Here is a 17,835-nt window from a genome sequence, read left to right on the forward strand (position 1 = left end):
AACCACCCCCCAAAAAAGCCCAGGGCCAGATGGTTTCAGCACAGAATTCTACCAGAATTTCAAAGCAGAGCTAATACCAATACTCCTCAAATTGTTCCACACAGTAGTAACAGAAGGAACATTGCCAAACTATTTTTATAAGGCTGCAGTTGCCCTGATACCCAAACCACAAAAAGATGCAACAAAGAAAAAGAATTACAGACCAATCTTCTTCAGGAACATTGATACAAAAATACTCAATAAAATACTGGCAAACCGAATCCAAAACACATCAAAAAAAATCATCTGCCAAGATCAAGTAGGCTTCATCCCAGAGACGCAGGGATGATTCAACATAATGAACATCTGTTGATGTTACACCATGTAAACAAACTGTAACAAACAAACAAAAAAAACCTCACATGATTATCTCATTAGATGCTGAAAAAGTCTTTGACAAAATCCAACACCCTTTCATGATAAAGGTCTTGGAGAGATCAGGGATACAAGGAACCTGCCTAAACATAATAAAGGCAATATACAGCAAGCTGACAGCCAATATCAAATTAAATGGAGAGAAACTCCAAGCAATTCCACTAAAATCAGGAACAAGACAATGTAGATGTAACCAACCGTCTTATTAAATAAGAAACACAGAACCAGTGCAAAGAAGAAAGCCAAGAGATCAGAGCTAAGAGCCTTACCCTGCAGCTAGCCTCTTAAGCCAAGAAACCTCTCTGAAAGAGAGGTACTTCCTGTGTGTTTGTCTTTATATAGTCTTTCTGTTCTGCCTTCTCATTGGTTGTAAACCCAAACACATGACTGCCTCGTCACTGCCTGTCTGTAGAGACTTCCAGGTCCTCTGTGGCTGGGATTGAGATTAAAGGCGTGTGTCTCCAATGCTAGCTGTATCCTTGAACACACAGAGATCTACCTAGCTCTGTCTACCAAGTGCTGGTATTAAAGGCGTGTGCCACCACCGCCACGCTCTTACTATGGCTCTAATATCTCTGACCCCCGGGCAACTTTATTTTTTAACATACAATTAAAATCACATTTCAGTACAAATAAAATACCACCACAAGACAAGGCTGTCCACTCTCCCCATACTTATTCAATATAATACTTGAAGTTCTAGCTAGAGCAATAAGATAACAAAAGGAGATCAAGGAGATACACATTGGAAAGGAAGAAGTCAAACTACGGTTATTTGCAGATGATATGATAGTGTAAATAAGTGACCCCAAAAGTTCTACCAGAGAACTCCTACAGCTGATCAACACCTTCAGTAATGTGGCAGAATACAAGATTAACTCAAAAAGATCAGTAGCCCTCCTGTATACAAATGATAAACTGGCTGAGAAAGAAATCAGAGAAACAACACCTTTTACAATAGCCACAAATACTATAAAATACCTTGGGGTAACTCTAACCAAACAAGTGAAAGGCCTGTATGACAAGAACTTTAAGTCTTTGAAGAAAGAAATTGAAGAAGATATCAGAAAATGGAAAGATCTCCCATGCTCTTGGATAGGTAGGATTAACATAGTAAAAATGGCAATCTTACCAAAGCAATCTACAGATTCAGTGAAATACCCATCAAAATCCCAACACAATTCTTCACAGACCTGGGAAGAACAATACTCAACTTCAAATGGAAAACAAAAAACCCAGGATAGCTAAAACAATCCTGTACAATAAAGCAACCTCTGGAGGCATCACCATCCCTGACCTCAACCTCTGCTATAGAGCTATAGTAATAAAAAAAAATAGCTTGGTATTGGCATAAAAACAGAAATGTGGATCAATGGAATCGAATTGAAGACCCTGACCTAAATCCACACACCTATGGATATTTGATTTCTGACAAATAAGCTAAAATTGTACAATGGAAAAAAAGAAAGCCTCCTCAAAATGGTGCGGCTATAACTGGGTGTCAACATGTAGAAAATTGCAAATAGATCCATATCTATTTCCATGTGCAAAACTCAATTCCAAGTGGATCAAAGACCTCAACATAAATCCAGTTACACTAATCCTAATAGAAGAGAAAGTGGGAAGTAGCCTTGAATACAATGGCACAGGAGACTATTTCCTGAATATAACACCAGTAGCACAGACACTGAGATCAACAGTTTAAAAAAATGGGACTTCCTCAAACTGAGCAGCTTCTGTAATGCAAAGGACACAGTAAATAAGACAAAACGGCAGCCTATAGAATCAGAAAAGATCTTCACCAACCCCACATCTGACAGAGGGCTGATCTCCAAAATATATAAAGAGCTCAAGAAATTAGACATCAAAATACCAAATAATCTAAAAAAAAAAAAAAAAAATGGAGTACAGATCTAAAGAGAGAACTCTCAACAGAAGAATCGCAAATGGCCAAAAGACATTTAAGAAATTGCTCAACATTCTTAGTCATCAGGAAAATGCAAATCAAAATGACTCTGAGATACCATCTTACACCTGTCAGAACAGCTAAGACCAAAACACTGATGACAGCTTATGCTGGAGAGGATGTGGAGTAAGGGAACACTCCTCCACTGCTGGTGGGAGTGCAAACTGTATAGTCATTTGAGAAATCAGTATGGAGGTTTCTCAGAAATTTTGGAATCAATCTACCTCAAGACCCAGCAATACCACTCAGGTGGTATACCCAAAAAATGCTCAATCATACCACAAGGACACTTGCTCAATTATGTTCACAGCAGCATTATTCATAATAGCCAGGAAATGCAAACAACCTAGATGCCCCTCAGCTTAAGAATGGGTAAAGAAAATGTGGTACATTTACACATTGGAGTACTACTCAGCAGTTAAAAAGAAAAATGACATCACGAAATTTGCGGGCAAATGGATAGAACTAGAAAAAAAATCATCCTGAGTGAGATAACCCAGACCCAGAAAGATAAACATGGTATGTACTCACTTAAAAGTGGATATTAGATGTAAAGCAAAGGATAACCAGGCTGTAATCCACAGTCCCAGAGAAGCTACATAACAAAGAGGACCCTAAGAGGGATGCATGGATCACCCTGGGAAGGAGAAATAGGTGAGATCTCCCTCCTGGATAAACTGGGGGTAGGGGAGTACAGGGGAGGTCATGGGGGATGGGAACATGAGGGTTTGGATGGTCGAGTTGGGGGAGGGACAGAGAGGGAGAGCAATGAAAGAGATATATTGATAGAGGGGGCATTATGGGGCTAGGGAGAAACCACCTCTGCATGTGGGTGACAGTTGGGTAGCTTGGTCTGTTTGTGGGTCCCCTGGCAGTGGGAACAGGACTTGTCCCTGGTACATGAGCTGGCTTTTTGGAACTGTGGTGGGATGCCTTGTTCAGCCTTGATGCAGGGAGGAGGAGTTTGGTCCTGCCTCAACTTGATATGCCATGCTTTGTTGACTCCCATGGGAGGCCTGCCCCTTTCTGAGGAGTGGATGGGGGGGGGGCGGTAGGAAGGTGGTGGAGGGAGGGACCAGCAGGAGACGGGGAAAAGGAAACTGTGGTTAGTATGTAAAATGAATTTTTAAAAAAAAATTTAAAAAGAATTAATCCTCCGGGTAAGCATGCAAGGAGCAGTATAACATCCACTATGGGATTTTAACAGTTAGATGGTTGTTAAATCAGGTAGGTCACTGACAATCCTTCTTCTTTGCTTTCATTTTGAAGTTATTGATTAAAATTAATGGGCTCCTTTCCTGAGAACTCAGTAAATTTGGAGAGAGAATGGCACTAAAAGTCTTAGGTGAATATTTAAGTGTGTGTGCTGCATTGTATCTTTTAAAAATATATTTATTAATTATGTGAGAATTTCATACAATGTGTTTTGATCATATTCACCCTCCACTCCTTCCTGTAACTCCTCCCAGATTACCCTACTTTCCTACCTGCCCAACTTCGTGTCCTCCTCTTTTTGTTTAATTACCCACACACTGCCCACATACTCCTTAGTGTGGGGCCATCTGCTGGAATGTGATGGACCTACCAGGGACTGCGTCCTTAAAGAAAATTCTCTCTCTCTTCTTGAAGTTTATGAATCTTTCCCCATTCATTCTAGAATGTTAAGAAGCTTGACTTGTACAGGTCTTGTGCAAGCAACCACAACTGCTCTAAGTTCATAAGGACAAGGGTCTTTCTCCAGGCCAGCCCCCTCTTCCCTAATAGTCCCTGAGCCTTGTGGTATAGACATATCATTGTGGCTAAGCACTCCACTGTTGCTGGAGAATTTCTCTCCAGCTCCCGCCACCAAGTCCCGCCAGTCCCAGAACCCACTTATAAAATAAACACACAGACTCTTACATTATTTAAACTGCTTGGCCATTAGCTCAGGCCTGTTATTGTCTAGCTCTTACTCTTATATTTAGCCCATTTCTATTAATCTTTACTTTGCCACATGGCTCATGGCTTACTGGTACCTTACATCTTCCTTGTCCTGATGGCGGCTGGCAGTCTCTCTCTCTGCCTTCCACTCCCCAGAATTCTTTTCCTTGTCCCGCCTATACTTCCTGCCTAGCCAATGGCCAATCAGTGATTTATTTACTGACCAATCAGCAACACACTTGACATACAGACCATCCCACAGCACTTCCCCTTTTCTTTTCTTAAAAAGGAAGGTTTTAACTTTAACATAGTAAAATTACATATAACAAAACAATTATCAAGCAAGAATTACAGTTACAATATTAAAGAAGAGATCCTATCTATCTTCTATTTGTAAGTTTAAGGTTTTATATCTAACTTATCTTTTACTATAACTAAGGAAAATTGTAAGTATCTAGTCTTTAACCACATCAAAGACCTCAGAAGGATATACTACTACCTGAGAAATGGAGAAGGATATAAGCAACTTTTAGGAGTCTTGTAGGGTAGACAGAGACAGCTGGCAGCCTGGACAGTCATTCAAAGTTCTCTTGTAAAGTTGGGGCATCTGTCTTCAGCCCACAGGCCTAGAGTCTCTTATTCACTTTTCTCTGTGTCCTGTAGAATGTCTGGCAGTTTTCTCTGCAAAGCAGGAACCTGAAGGACCATTTTGTCAAGCAAAGTTCAGTGGTCACCTTTGTATGGGTCCTGCATGTCCAGTTGATCAGGCAGTCCAGGCAAGAACAGTTTCTTGCCCAAATGGCTATTTTTGTCAAGGTGAAGATAAACTCCATATAAAGTGTCTTCGATGCCCATCCTCCTCTCTGAAGTAAATCGGTGCTGTCAGGAGCAGTCATGTCTCACTGTCCAGAAAGTCTAAATTTTTAAAACATTTTAAATGCCATATTCTGTAGGTCTTTGAAGTGTTTGAAGACTACCTATCTATCTGAAATATAACTATGTATACCTAGAAGACTTAACTAACATGGCTACAAATATTATCATAGATGACTAACTATTAATCTATTTTTTAATTATCCATTACAATTTTAAATGAGTTACATAAACATAATATCTCAAACAAGAATAGAAATATATATACAGTATAACAAAATTAAGTTTAAACTTGTATCAATAAACTAAAATCTATAGCGATGTAAAACATTTTAAACAAGTTGTTACTCTTTAAAAATAGGTTCATTAATCTACCCTTTCATCCTATCATATCTAAACTATCCCCTTTTTTTCTTTAGAAAGAGATTGTATTTATAATCAACCTGCTTTAAATAAAAATATTGGTTTTTGTCTGTCCCACACCAGAGGGCTCTTCTGATTTGGGACATAAGAATCTCTTAACCTTTTTTTTTTTTTTTTTTTTGAGCAATATGTCTGGGTTTAGAGGGGGAGTGAGCCAATTCCATCTCTAAAGCCAGCTTGGTATATTTGGGAATTTGGGCGTAGCTTCTCTTACTACTTCCTGCTGGAGGGGGGCGCTGTATCTTATGGGGACAGAAAGAAAATTTTAGGATCATGGAGTAGTTCGTGAGGCTGTATATCTGAGCCAGTTGACTTGAAACCATTCTGGATGTTGAATCATCTGGGCCATGGTGTCATTGGAGACCTTTCAGGGGGTCTTGGCTGGTCAAACCTGATGTATCTTAATCTGGAACAAATCCATAGTCTCTGGCTTTCTGTGGAAACAAGAGCAGAGACTCTTTTCCAAAGCAACATATCCTTATATCCAAATTTTGAAGTCAAGGTACCTTTAAAATATACATTTTGGCATAACTCAACAGCTTTTACAATCAAATGTTTTTCTGCAGTTACGAATATCAAAGAGAACATAATCCAGATTCTTTGTGTGGTAGCCATCTTTACGTGGCTTATTTTTTTATATTAGCTTGAGCCTATTGCTTTAAACTGCAGCCTTCTAAGCCTGAAATGGCGCAGTGGCTGCTGGCTCCGCCCACTTCAGCTTCCCAACATGGCGGCGGTCCGCTTTCCGCCAGCTCTGGGAGCCATAACTCTCAGAAATAGTGGGTCTACACTTTTACCAAAGTAGCGTGTAGCCCAGAAACCTCTTTTTTTGTTTTGTACTAGCAAAGGCTAAATTCACCACACAGTTTAATGTACTACTTGCAGAGGCCTCATTCCCACCATACTGCAGGTCGAGAGCGCACACTAGGAACCCGCCAGTAGCTCAAACCGGCAGCTGCCGCTTATTTGAGAGAGACAATTAGGAAGCTGTTTTTAGGTCCGTTTTAGAATCTTTTTTCTAAGTTTTTAGGTGGAAACTCTTGCCACCACGTTGGACGCCATTTGTTGCTGGAGAATTTCTCTCCAGCTCCCGCCACCAAGTCCCGCCAGTCCCAGAACCCACTTATAAAATAAACACACAGACTCTTACATTATTTAAACTGCTTGGCCATTAGCTCAGGCCTGTTATTGTCTAGCTCTTACTCTTATATTTAGCCCATTTCTATTAATCTTTACTTTGCCACATGGCTCATGGCTTACTGGTACCTTACATCTTCCTTGTCCTGATGGCGGCTGGCAGTCTCTCTCTCTGCCTTCCACTCCCCAGAATTCTTTTCCTTGTCCCGCCTATACTTCCTGCCTAGCCAATGGCCAATCAGTGATTTATTTACTGACCAATCAGCAACACACTTGACATACAGACCATCCCACAGCACTCCACTGACACTTACTCTCTAGTGGCTAGGCCACCCTTTGGATGGCAAAGACTGTTTTTATCTCCAAATGTCTCTTGTCCCTCTTCCTGAGCAAATGGCTTCATAAAGTAAAGCAAAAACTTCTGTTTCTCTTACAGATAGGCAAAGCTTCGTTGATGTTCTGGCCACTGAAATTTGAGCAGACTATTGGGCGAAACAGCAGGAAAGACCCTTGAAAGGTGGGAATACACTCTGTGCCCCTCTGTCATTTGAAGTAGCTGGTGTGGGGGGTCTGATGGGTTGGCCTGGAGAAAGACCCTGTGTAGTTATGAATTAACAGAGAAGCCTCCCAGACCACAGGGAGAAGTGTCTGCCGTTAGAGGCATTGCGTGCCTACACCCAGAAGACAAAAAACGAGCTTCAGTTTTGGTTAAACTTGCATCATTTGAGTTTTCCTGATAGTCACAACCAAAGTAAAAGGATTTTATCCAAGGTCCTTGCATGCTTGCCTGGAGGATTAACTCTTTTTTTAAAAAAACTAATTTTTTAAATGTTTTTAAATTATTTATTTTATTTTTGAGATAATTATATAGTTCCCTTTGCTCCCTCCTTGCTCAGTTTCAAATTCATGACCTCCTTTTTATTACTTGTTGTTACATGTTTATGTGTATATGCATATATATTCCTAAATATAACCTGATTGAACAAATCCAATCCATTTTTAAAGACAGGGTATCACCATGTATGTAGCTTAGACTGGCCTTGAATTCACTCTGTAGCCAATGCTGGCTTTGAACTCTTGATCCTCCTGCACTAGCCACCCTAGTGTTGGTGTTACAGGCATATTTTAGCATTCCCAGTACCCTAATCCAACTCCAAATAATTCAATGAACCATCACCATTTCAAAAATAAAATACATTTCAACGACTTCATTAGTACTAAGTGTTCCCACTGGTTCTTGATACACAAAGTGAATTAAATGGGGGTGAATTTGCAGGAAATCCATTTTCACAAAATCAGTTTGAACCATTTAACATGTAATTCAGCATAAAAGTTGAATAATGACATAACATTCTCAGAATACAACTTTTTCATTTCCATCACTGTTTTAAGTTGTTTTTGTTGTTGTTGTTTTGTTTTGTTTTTGGGGGGTTTTTTTGTTTGTTTGTTTGTTTTTGGTCACCAGATTTTTTTCACAAATATTAAAACAGACATTGAAACACTCTTGATACCCCTACTGCTTAACTTAAAAATTTGTGTCAAATGAATGGAACTAAAGGGGAAGCTACAGAGCTCAAAACTAAACAACTCTCTTACTGATAAAGGAAAAACATTAGTGAACCTTAAGATGAGAAAGAATGTTGACATGGATCCTTCTCTACCAGATGCGTTGACAGGCTTACAGTGTTTAACTAGTAATTTACAATTCTCTGAAAAATCTTGAGAAAGGGGAAATTAACCACCTCTCCTAGGTAGGTTCTTCATTAAAATATTCTGTAGCATACCCCACTATTAGCACCTTCACTGATGTTCCTTGACTGCACACACACACACACACACACACACACACACACACACACACACCATCCCAAGAGTACGATTACATCCTCCAAATCTTTGTATTCATCTCATAAGCATAATAAGAAGCAATATTCTCTTCATATACCAGTTCACTCAACCCTACACAGTCTATGACTATAAAACAGCCTTTTCCTTATTTTTAAAGAAGACCATGTGTTAGAACTGAAGTTAACCTGTAAGCTCCAACTGCCCAAAGACCAGGTAGCTTCCTGGGATTCTGGGAGTTGTAGTTCTTGGAAAATAACAGCAAAAACTCATGGGAAAGTATGGTAGCCTATGGGTTTTGCCCATGTAAGTCCTGCCAACACGTGTCTTGAGTCCACACAGCTGGAAAGTTTTCAGATGGTGGTCTTGACAAAATTACATTTTGGTCAGTTGCTGTGGGATGGTCTGTATGTCAAATATGTTGCTCTGATTGGTCAATAAATAAAACACGATTGGCCAGTGGCCAGGCAGGACGTATAGGCGGGACTAACAGAGAATTGAGAGAACAGGAAGGTGGGAGGAGACACTGCCAGCCGCCACCATAACAAGCAGCATGTGAAGACGCCGGTAAGTCACGAGCCATGTGGAAAGATATAGATTTATGGAAATGGATTAATTTAATATATAAGAACAGTTAGCAAGAAGCCTGCCACAGCCATACAGTTTATAAGCAATATAAGTCTCTGTTTACTTGGTTGGATCTGAGTGGCTGTGGGACTGGCGGGTGACAGAGATTTGTCTTGACTGTGGGCCAGGCAGGAAAACTCTAGTTACAATCAGTATGTAAAATTTTAATAAAAGCTTGATTAAATTCAGCCAAAATGGTGGAAGTGGTTTTTTTTCTGGTGAATTTCAGGATTAACACATGGACATCACAGAACTCATTGGTTGTAGAGCTGGAATCCAAATGCAAGCAGCCAGGTCCAAAGTGAGACCATCCTATAAATACATCCTCTTTCCTCAGGGCTAGCTTCAGAGTAAAAATAGTTGGCATTATTTGCAGATAATCGCATGCTGTGGGATGTATGGCAAATGTGTTGCTAATTAATCAATAAAACACTGATTGGCCGTTGGCTAGGCAGGAAGTATAGGCGGGGCAAGGAGGAGAATAAAGCTGGGAAGTGGAAGGCTGAGTCAGGGAGACACTGCCAGCCGCCACGATGACAAACAGCATGGGAAGATACTGGCAAGCCACGAGCCATGTGGCAAGGTATAGATTAATGGAAATGGATTAATTTGAGCTGTAAGAACAGTTAGCAAGAAGCCTGCCACGGCCATACAGTTTGAAAGCAACATAAGTCTCTGTGTTTACTTGGTCGGGTCTGAGAGGCTGTGGGACTGGCAGGTGAGAGAGATTTGTCCTGACTGTGGGCCAGGCAGGAAAACTCTAGCTACAATCGCACCTGCCACAAAACACAATCCATAGCCCGTTTAAACTGTGTTTTCAATAATAAGCAACAAGTATTTAGCAGCCAGTGGAAGATTGTTTAAGGAAATGAACCTTTTGTTCCCACAAAACTATAACCTTTGAGGACCCACTACAGGGCACCAGCTGATCTTCCACTCCAACCCTGTGTGTAACTAAACTTGGGTGGTTTTCATACAAACTGACCTGTAGAAAGTAAATTCATTTTCTGTTTTTGAAGGCTGAGATTAGTGAGAATGAGCTTTTCTACCCCTGAGTCCAATATATGCAGACTTTGAAATGTATCCCATCATCTCTTCTATTAAGCCAAGGAAATTTCAGAGGTTTTAGCACCCAGCAGCTGTTTTTCGGGACCTTCACTTCATTACATTTTACTATCCCATTATTATCCCCTTCCATAATTCAGCCTCATGAATATGTCAAAGACAGGTATTAAAGAATCTTCTATCTATTGTGATATTGGCTGAGCTCTGGGGCTGAAAGTATGGCCAAGCACACAATTCAGAAAGTGACTTAATAAGAACTAATATTTTACAGTATATGAAATAGATATTTTTATCTTTGTTCACAGATAAAGAAACAATGCTTAGAGAGGTCTCATATGTTGTCTAGGATTGACACACACATGAACAAATACACATTTCCTGAGGTTCCAAAACCATAAATGCTCTAGTCTGTTTTTTAAAATGTCCCTGGGGCTGGAGAGATGACTCTACACAGCTGTTCTAGAGGACAGGACCTTGGTTTCCAGCACCCATATCAGGCTGCTCACAACTCTGTAATTCCAGTTGCAGGATGTCAACCTCATCTTCTGGCCTCCAAGGGGACCCACGCATATGTGGTCTACACTCACGAAGACACACAAACATACACATAAATACATCTTTAAAATACCATAATATTTGTGACAACCTACACACACTCTCCCATGTACTTTAAATTATCTCTAGATAACTTATGATGGTTAACACCATGTAACTGCTCCTCAAATGCTTGTTACACTGTATTGTTTAGGGGACACTGACAAGGGAAAATTCTGTACCTGATTAGTACAACGGTTTTCTGGTCTGTATTTGGTTGACTAATACAGGTTGTATATGAAGGGCCCACTATGACATGTTTACACATAAATGTTTTCTTTTAATTTCTGGTAATTTAGAAAGCTTTATTTCATTTCTCCACATCCTGCTTTCAGTAATGTGCTGTAAATTTTCAGGAAAGTCTCAGTTAAGGTTCCTTTCACATATGAGCTGTGAATTCAGGGCAAACATAGACCTTAATTCTTGTTAGAATGTCTACAACACCTTAGTCACTGTCAATGCTTCTTGTCAGCAAAGAAATTTACTGTTTCAGTGTATTTATATGGTTTGGCAAGGGGCCTAAGAGCCAATTCCTTATTTCACTTGGAAATGTAGCCTTCCATTTTAAGGAACTATTGTTCTCACTTTAACATGAATTTTTCTAAAATTTGCTTCACAGTGTCAAAACAGTTTGTATAAATTTTATTACATTTCTTTATAATTTTTGTACTGTATTCCATGACTTTTTTTCTCAGTTCTGTAATGACTTCTGTGGTAGTTCGAATGTAATTGGCCCCCATAATCTCATAGGGGGTTGGCATTACTAGGAAGTGTGGCTTTGTTGGAGTGGGTGTGGCCTTGTTAGAGGAAGTGTGTCAGTGTGGGGTGGGCTTTGAGGTTTCCTATGCTCAGAATACTAAGCAGTGTCTCAGTTGACTTCTTGTTGCCTGCTAGATGTGGGACTTTGAGCTGCTTCCAGCACCACTTCTGCCTGCATGGCGCCATGCTTCCCACCATGATGATAACAGACTGAACCTCTGAAACTGTAATCCACCACCTCAATTAAATGTTTTCTTTATAAGAGTTGTCATGGTCATGGTGTCTCTTCACAGCAATAGAAACCCATAACTAAGACACCTCCATGCTACTATTCCCTTGAAACTACATGTCCTAGTTACTTTCTACAGAAGTGATGAAATATCATGACCAAAAGCATCTTGGAGAGAAAAGGGTTTATTTGGCTTACATATCCCAAACCACAGTCCATTGAGGGAAGCCAAGGCAGGAACACAAACCGGGTAGGAACCTGGAGGCAGGAGCTGATGCAGAGGCCATGAAGGGGAGCTGCTTACTAGCTTGCTCCTCATGGCTTCCTGGGCCTGCTTTTTTATAGAACCCAGGACCACCAGCCCAGGGGTGGCACCACCCACAGTGGGTTGGGCCCTCCTACATCAATCACTAATTAAGAAAATGTCCTAGAGGCTTGCCTACTTACAGCCCAGTCTTCTGGAGGCATTTTCTCAATGTATGTCCCCTCCTCTCAGATGACTATACTTTATGTCATAAAACTAGCCAGGGCACTATGCTTAATTAAATAGCAGGCGAGGAGCTGGTAAGATGGTTGTGCTGGGAAACACACTTCCTATGGAAAGCTGCTTACCTGAGCTCAACCTCTGGAGGTCACAGAAGGGTGGAAGGAGAGAACCAGGTTCTCAAAGTTGTCTTCTGACCTCCATATACCTTCTCTCTCTCTCTCTCTCTCTCTCTCTCTCTCTCTCTCTCTCTCTCTCTCTCTCTCTCACACACACACACACACACACACACACACACACACACACCCTAATAATAATCATAACTACTACAATAACAACAAGAAGAAGAAATAGGAGAAGGAGTTTATGGCCAATATTAATCTAGTGGGAATAATAAACTGTAGGGTTTCCCTGAGAGTCACTGGAGGGAGGGAGCCTCTAGACTTCAGCTTAACCATACCATGGAGTGGTCATGTTGTCAGTTTATATATGTATAGATATATAGTTGGTAGGCTTCTAACATGACCCACAACTGTATAAAACTCTGTCTTCCTGAGATTGGATGGGCCAGTGAATATGCAGTAATGTTTTTCTGTGATTGTGTTATGCTACATGGCAAAGATGGAGGGGAGTCACAGAATTAAGTCTCTAATCAGTTAACCCCGAGTTCATTAATAAGGAAACTATCCTAGGGAAGAGGGTCAGGCTAAATCAAGTGATCCCTTTGCAAGAGGTACTAAAGGGTGCCCCTGAAAGGAGAAGTCCCTACGGCCTTGAAGAATCAGTCACTATGCATTCAATGACAGCAGAAAAGGAATTCTATCAACAGCTACTTCAGCCAGTCCCAGATTAAACCACAGCACAGCATCACATGAAGCAAAGCCTTTGAGTTTGATTAGGGAACCCCTCTAAGCTATGGCAAAACTACTGACCCAAGAAAGATGTGAAATAATTTGTTCTTTTAAGTTGCCAAGTCTGTGGGAATTTATCATGCATTAATACAGTGTTTACAGAATTATCCATAGTTTAAAAAATAAATGTGGACTCCACTACTCTGCATTTTGGTTGGTTGTGCTTTTCTGGAACGATCTCTGTTGCAAAGAAGAGTTTCCTCAATAAGGGAAGAAGACTGCACTCATCTGTGGCTTTAAAGACTGTGCACCTGTAAAACACTCCTGCACCTAAGGCTCAAGGAACATCGTGGAAGAGGGGGCAGAAAGATAATACTTCCCAGAGGATCAGGGAGTTCGTGAGAATCTGTTTCCTAGTAACGTCAGAAGCTACACCCATAATGTCTTACCCACATGACTATCTAAATATGAGCTGAACTGGAGGACACCAAAGAACATGCCAAACTGAGTGGGGAAGCCCATGAGTCCTGCACAAAGAACTACAGTCAACTGAGTAAAGCTGGGAGAAGAAGGGGTGGTGCCCCCCAGGAAAGAACATGCTAATTGTTCAGTGTTAAGCAGTCATCCATGAAAGCATGCATACAAATAACATTATATGGACTTAACAGGTTATATTTGGGGATATATGCACATACTCAAATACACATATTTATGTAATAACAATTATTAAGAAAAAAGAAGCCATGAATTTGAAGGAGCTCAGGAAGGGGTATGTTCAAGGATGTGAAGGGAGGAAGGGAAGGGAGGAATGGTTGTAATTAAATCACAATCTCAAAAACAAACAAAAAAGGTATGGGTTTGAACTGAAGAAATTAAAAACATTAAGGAAAATTAATATGGATAAGTCAGGATGGGCTTCTAGGAAAGAGGACTGAAACCTTTTTTTCTTAATGTGTTAAAAAAGAAATACATCTGATAGGAGGGTCGAATCCAAAGTCAGCCAGCTCAAGGAAAAAAACTAATACACTCTACATGATTGAACTGATGGGTTCTGAAACAAAGGTATAGAAAGACAAACCCTAGCTTGAATCATTCATGTCTCGCAGAACTAATTCACTGAAACTATCCCATACATCATCACCTGTCAGGCCACCCCACTGATTAATGATAGCCAAACTAAGTGGAGAGGGAGACTCCTAAACAAACAATACAACCACCAACCAAGGGCCGAGATGATAATATCTACACATCGCACAGTACTTGGCTCTCACATCACTCCACGGAGACCTGCTGGGCAGCTGAACGCTTTCAAAGGAACATCGAAAATTATCAGTGCAGAGGATCACAGGTCAGTTAGCCCGAGGGCTCAGAGCAGCACAGCATTTACTGAGCATCCACAATGAGCTAAGTCTCTGCCATGCACATAGCTTCCATCTTACTGTGTTACAGACTCACAAAGACATCTTTCTCCAATGGCTATCTGCCTCTTGCGCCAATCAAGGAGGCAAGTAATCTCTTTTTAATACTTTATGCCCCTAAATCATCCTGCTTCTTCCAGGAAATTGTAAGTTGTTTTAATTTACTAGCTTGTGTATTTGACAATATGCATTATTTTTTATTTCTTCAATCCGTGTTTTATGTTGGTCATAACAGCAAGCAAGCCTAGAATTCCCATATCAGCCTTATTCCCTTAATTTTAATCCCAGTGGGCACCATGAGAAATGAAGAGCAGATGACCCCTCATCTCACCCCTATTATATATTTTTCCCATAGATCCAGTCACTGCCTGACATCACACATGTATGATGCATTACTAATTTGTCTTCTTCCTCTCAAATTTTTACTCTACTGAGTATGGAATTTTTATTTATTTTGTTCCTAATAATCAGTCCACAGTATATCTCATATAATGAGAAATCAATGAAAATTGCTAAAACAAGAATCAAAACTAAAAATAGTCTACTACACAATACAACTATACCATTCCAGGCTATTTATTCAAAGGATTCCAGGTCAGTACATCAGGGAGATATTTGCATGGCAGTGTTTATTGCAGCCTTACTCTCAATTGCTAAGCTATAGAATCAGCCTAGGAGCTCAATAACAAAGGAGTGGATAAAGAAAACAGCGTACTTGCACACGATGGAATTTTCTAGGAATAAAGAAGATCAAAGTTATCTTATTTGAAGGAAAAAAAACCACACAACTGAAGATACATTAAATGAATTAAGCTAGTCGGGATAACAAATGCCGTGTTTTCTATCATTTGTGGTCTCAGTGTATGCATATGTGTATATATATGATACATGAAAATAGAAGGGGAACTCTACAGGGGAACCAAAGGAACTAATGTTGGGAGGAGACATGGGACATGGGAGGAGAGGAACGTGGGGGAAGATGCTTAACACGTAACACATATTTGTATGGAAATGTCCTCATGTACAAAAACAACTTGATTTTTCACTGCCCTTTAGTTTCTAATAAGACACAGTAAACTCTAGTTTCCCCTGGTTCTCTGCGATGCTTTTAGCCTCTCTTGGCCCTGCTTTCTCTAGATATATGTAAACGAAAATGACTTTAGCTAACTAAAGAAGATAATAGACTTTATTTTAAAGATGCTGGGAATTTCACATATGTTCTCAATAGTCTTGAGAAGCATATTTATGAACATTACAGTCATAACCAATTCCCAGAATCAAACACTAGGATTTATTAAGCAAAGCTGTCTGGAAGCACCTGCTACCCTCAGACATCATAGCACACTCAGGAACCCTTACTACTAGACGATGCTGCTGGAGACATGGGCACTATTGTTTCTGAGAGGTGGTTGCTACACCACTCCCGAGTGTTCAGCCATATTCTTAGATGCCTAATGGGCAGAGCAGGTGGACCTGATCCTCAGCCCAACTCCAGGCCCTAAAAGCAAGAGTGTGAAAAGGTGAACAGTTAGCATGTCATCTTGAGGAAAACATCTCCCAAACAGAGAATGGGTTCTTAGGCTTGGATAGAAAATAAAACTTTTAAAAAAAAATGTATTCCTCTCTGCTATGGGCTTAGTAAGAAATGGCTGGCACCAGGTGTAGACAGAAGTGGGTTTCAGCTTGTCCATTTCCTTCACTTCCAATTTCAATTTTCCTTTTTTTTTAAGGCATCTTTTTGTTCAGTTCATTTTTTAATTAAAAATCTAGGATAGCACACAAAGTACTGGGTTTCATTATGGCATCCATTCCCACACATTATTATATTTTGTTCTCCTTTGTCCCCTCCCCCACCCCCTCCTCCTGCTCCCTATTCCACTTGACTAGTTCCCTTCCCTCCCCAACTAGTCCTCCTTCCTGTTTTCTTATCATATGTGTTCTGTCACCTTCTCCATTTCCCACTCTAGGTTAGCTCTGGAGGCTTTTCATGACCAAAAACAGACATGAAAGTTCTCTTACACAAATTTAGTACAATGGCATGGGAGCCAGGTATTTTAACATTGAAAGCTATTATTACATGAAAAATTCCTCAAAACATAGTGTATTCACAAGGCCTCCTCTTGGCAAAATATTTTATTTAATTTTTCATATATTCATGCTTATTTTCTTCAACTACAATTATTTCAAATTGTTAATTATGTTTAATAGTACATTTCCTCCAAAGCAGTAAACACATATACCACATACACAGACACCCAGACCCACACATACTCACACACAGAGAGACAGAGACACACACACACAGACATGGACACACTCACACTCTGAATTAACATCCCCAATGATAAATCAAAATGAGAGATAACATTTTATGCTATAAGAATAAATCCAAGGATATGTCAGTACAGAGCATGTCCCTCTGCAGCTTTAAAGCATGTGTTGTGAGAGCCTTCACTGGTGATCTTCGCTGTAGACTGAACGTTTAGTGCCTCCAAAATTCATACCTTGGAGCCTAATTTTGAGCCAATGGTGCAGCTTGGTGCTTGCTTAGCACACAGAGGCTCAGCATTCAAGGCAGAGCCATTGTTAGTGAGAGGAGGGCTGTTAAAAGGGAAACCAAAGCACACACAAAATTTTAAACAGTTTGTATTAGTGAACATCGATTTGTGAATCCAGCAGGTCAAACCAGAAGTGGCGGTGGAGATGTTAGAGACGGCTCTCATAGACTGAGCACAAATAGAAGACGAAGGAGCTGTTCAGTGAGTTCCAGACTTAAGCTGTCATATTCAGTCTATTTTGTTAAAAATTCCATAATTGTATATGTTAATCTGTAGATTCTGATTGGTAAAGCTTAAGTTTCTTTTTGTGTGTTTGTTTATGTTTTGCAGGGCTGGTGGGGGGGGGGGAGTCAGAGTTTCTCTGTGTAGCCTTGGCTGTCCTGGAACTTACTCCATAGATCAGGCTGGTCCCATACTCAAAGATCCACCTGCCTCTGACTCCTGGGTGCTGGGATTAAAGACATGTGCTGCCATGCCTGGCAAAGTTTCATTTTTCTTTAATTTAGGCGTTTCCAGGAAATAATCCAAGTTAAGCCCTGCTTGTGTTCCCACGTCAAGCAAGATGAAGACAATCCATGCAGTCTATCTCCATGCAGTCTAACTTCACTTGGTCTGCTCAGAGGTAAACTTTTAACAGTGCCCTTCAAAAATCCATGTGGATCCCTTGTCCCT

The sequence above is a fragment of the Peromyscus eremicus genome, chromosome 9, assembly GCF_949786415.1.
Source record: "Peromyscus eremicus chromosome 9, PerEre_H2_v1, whole genome shotgun sequence".
In the NCBI taxonomy this organism is placed as follows: Eukaryota; Metazoa; Chordata; class Mammalia; order Rodentia; family Cricetidae; genus Peromyscus; species Peromyscus eremicus.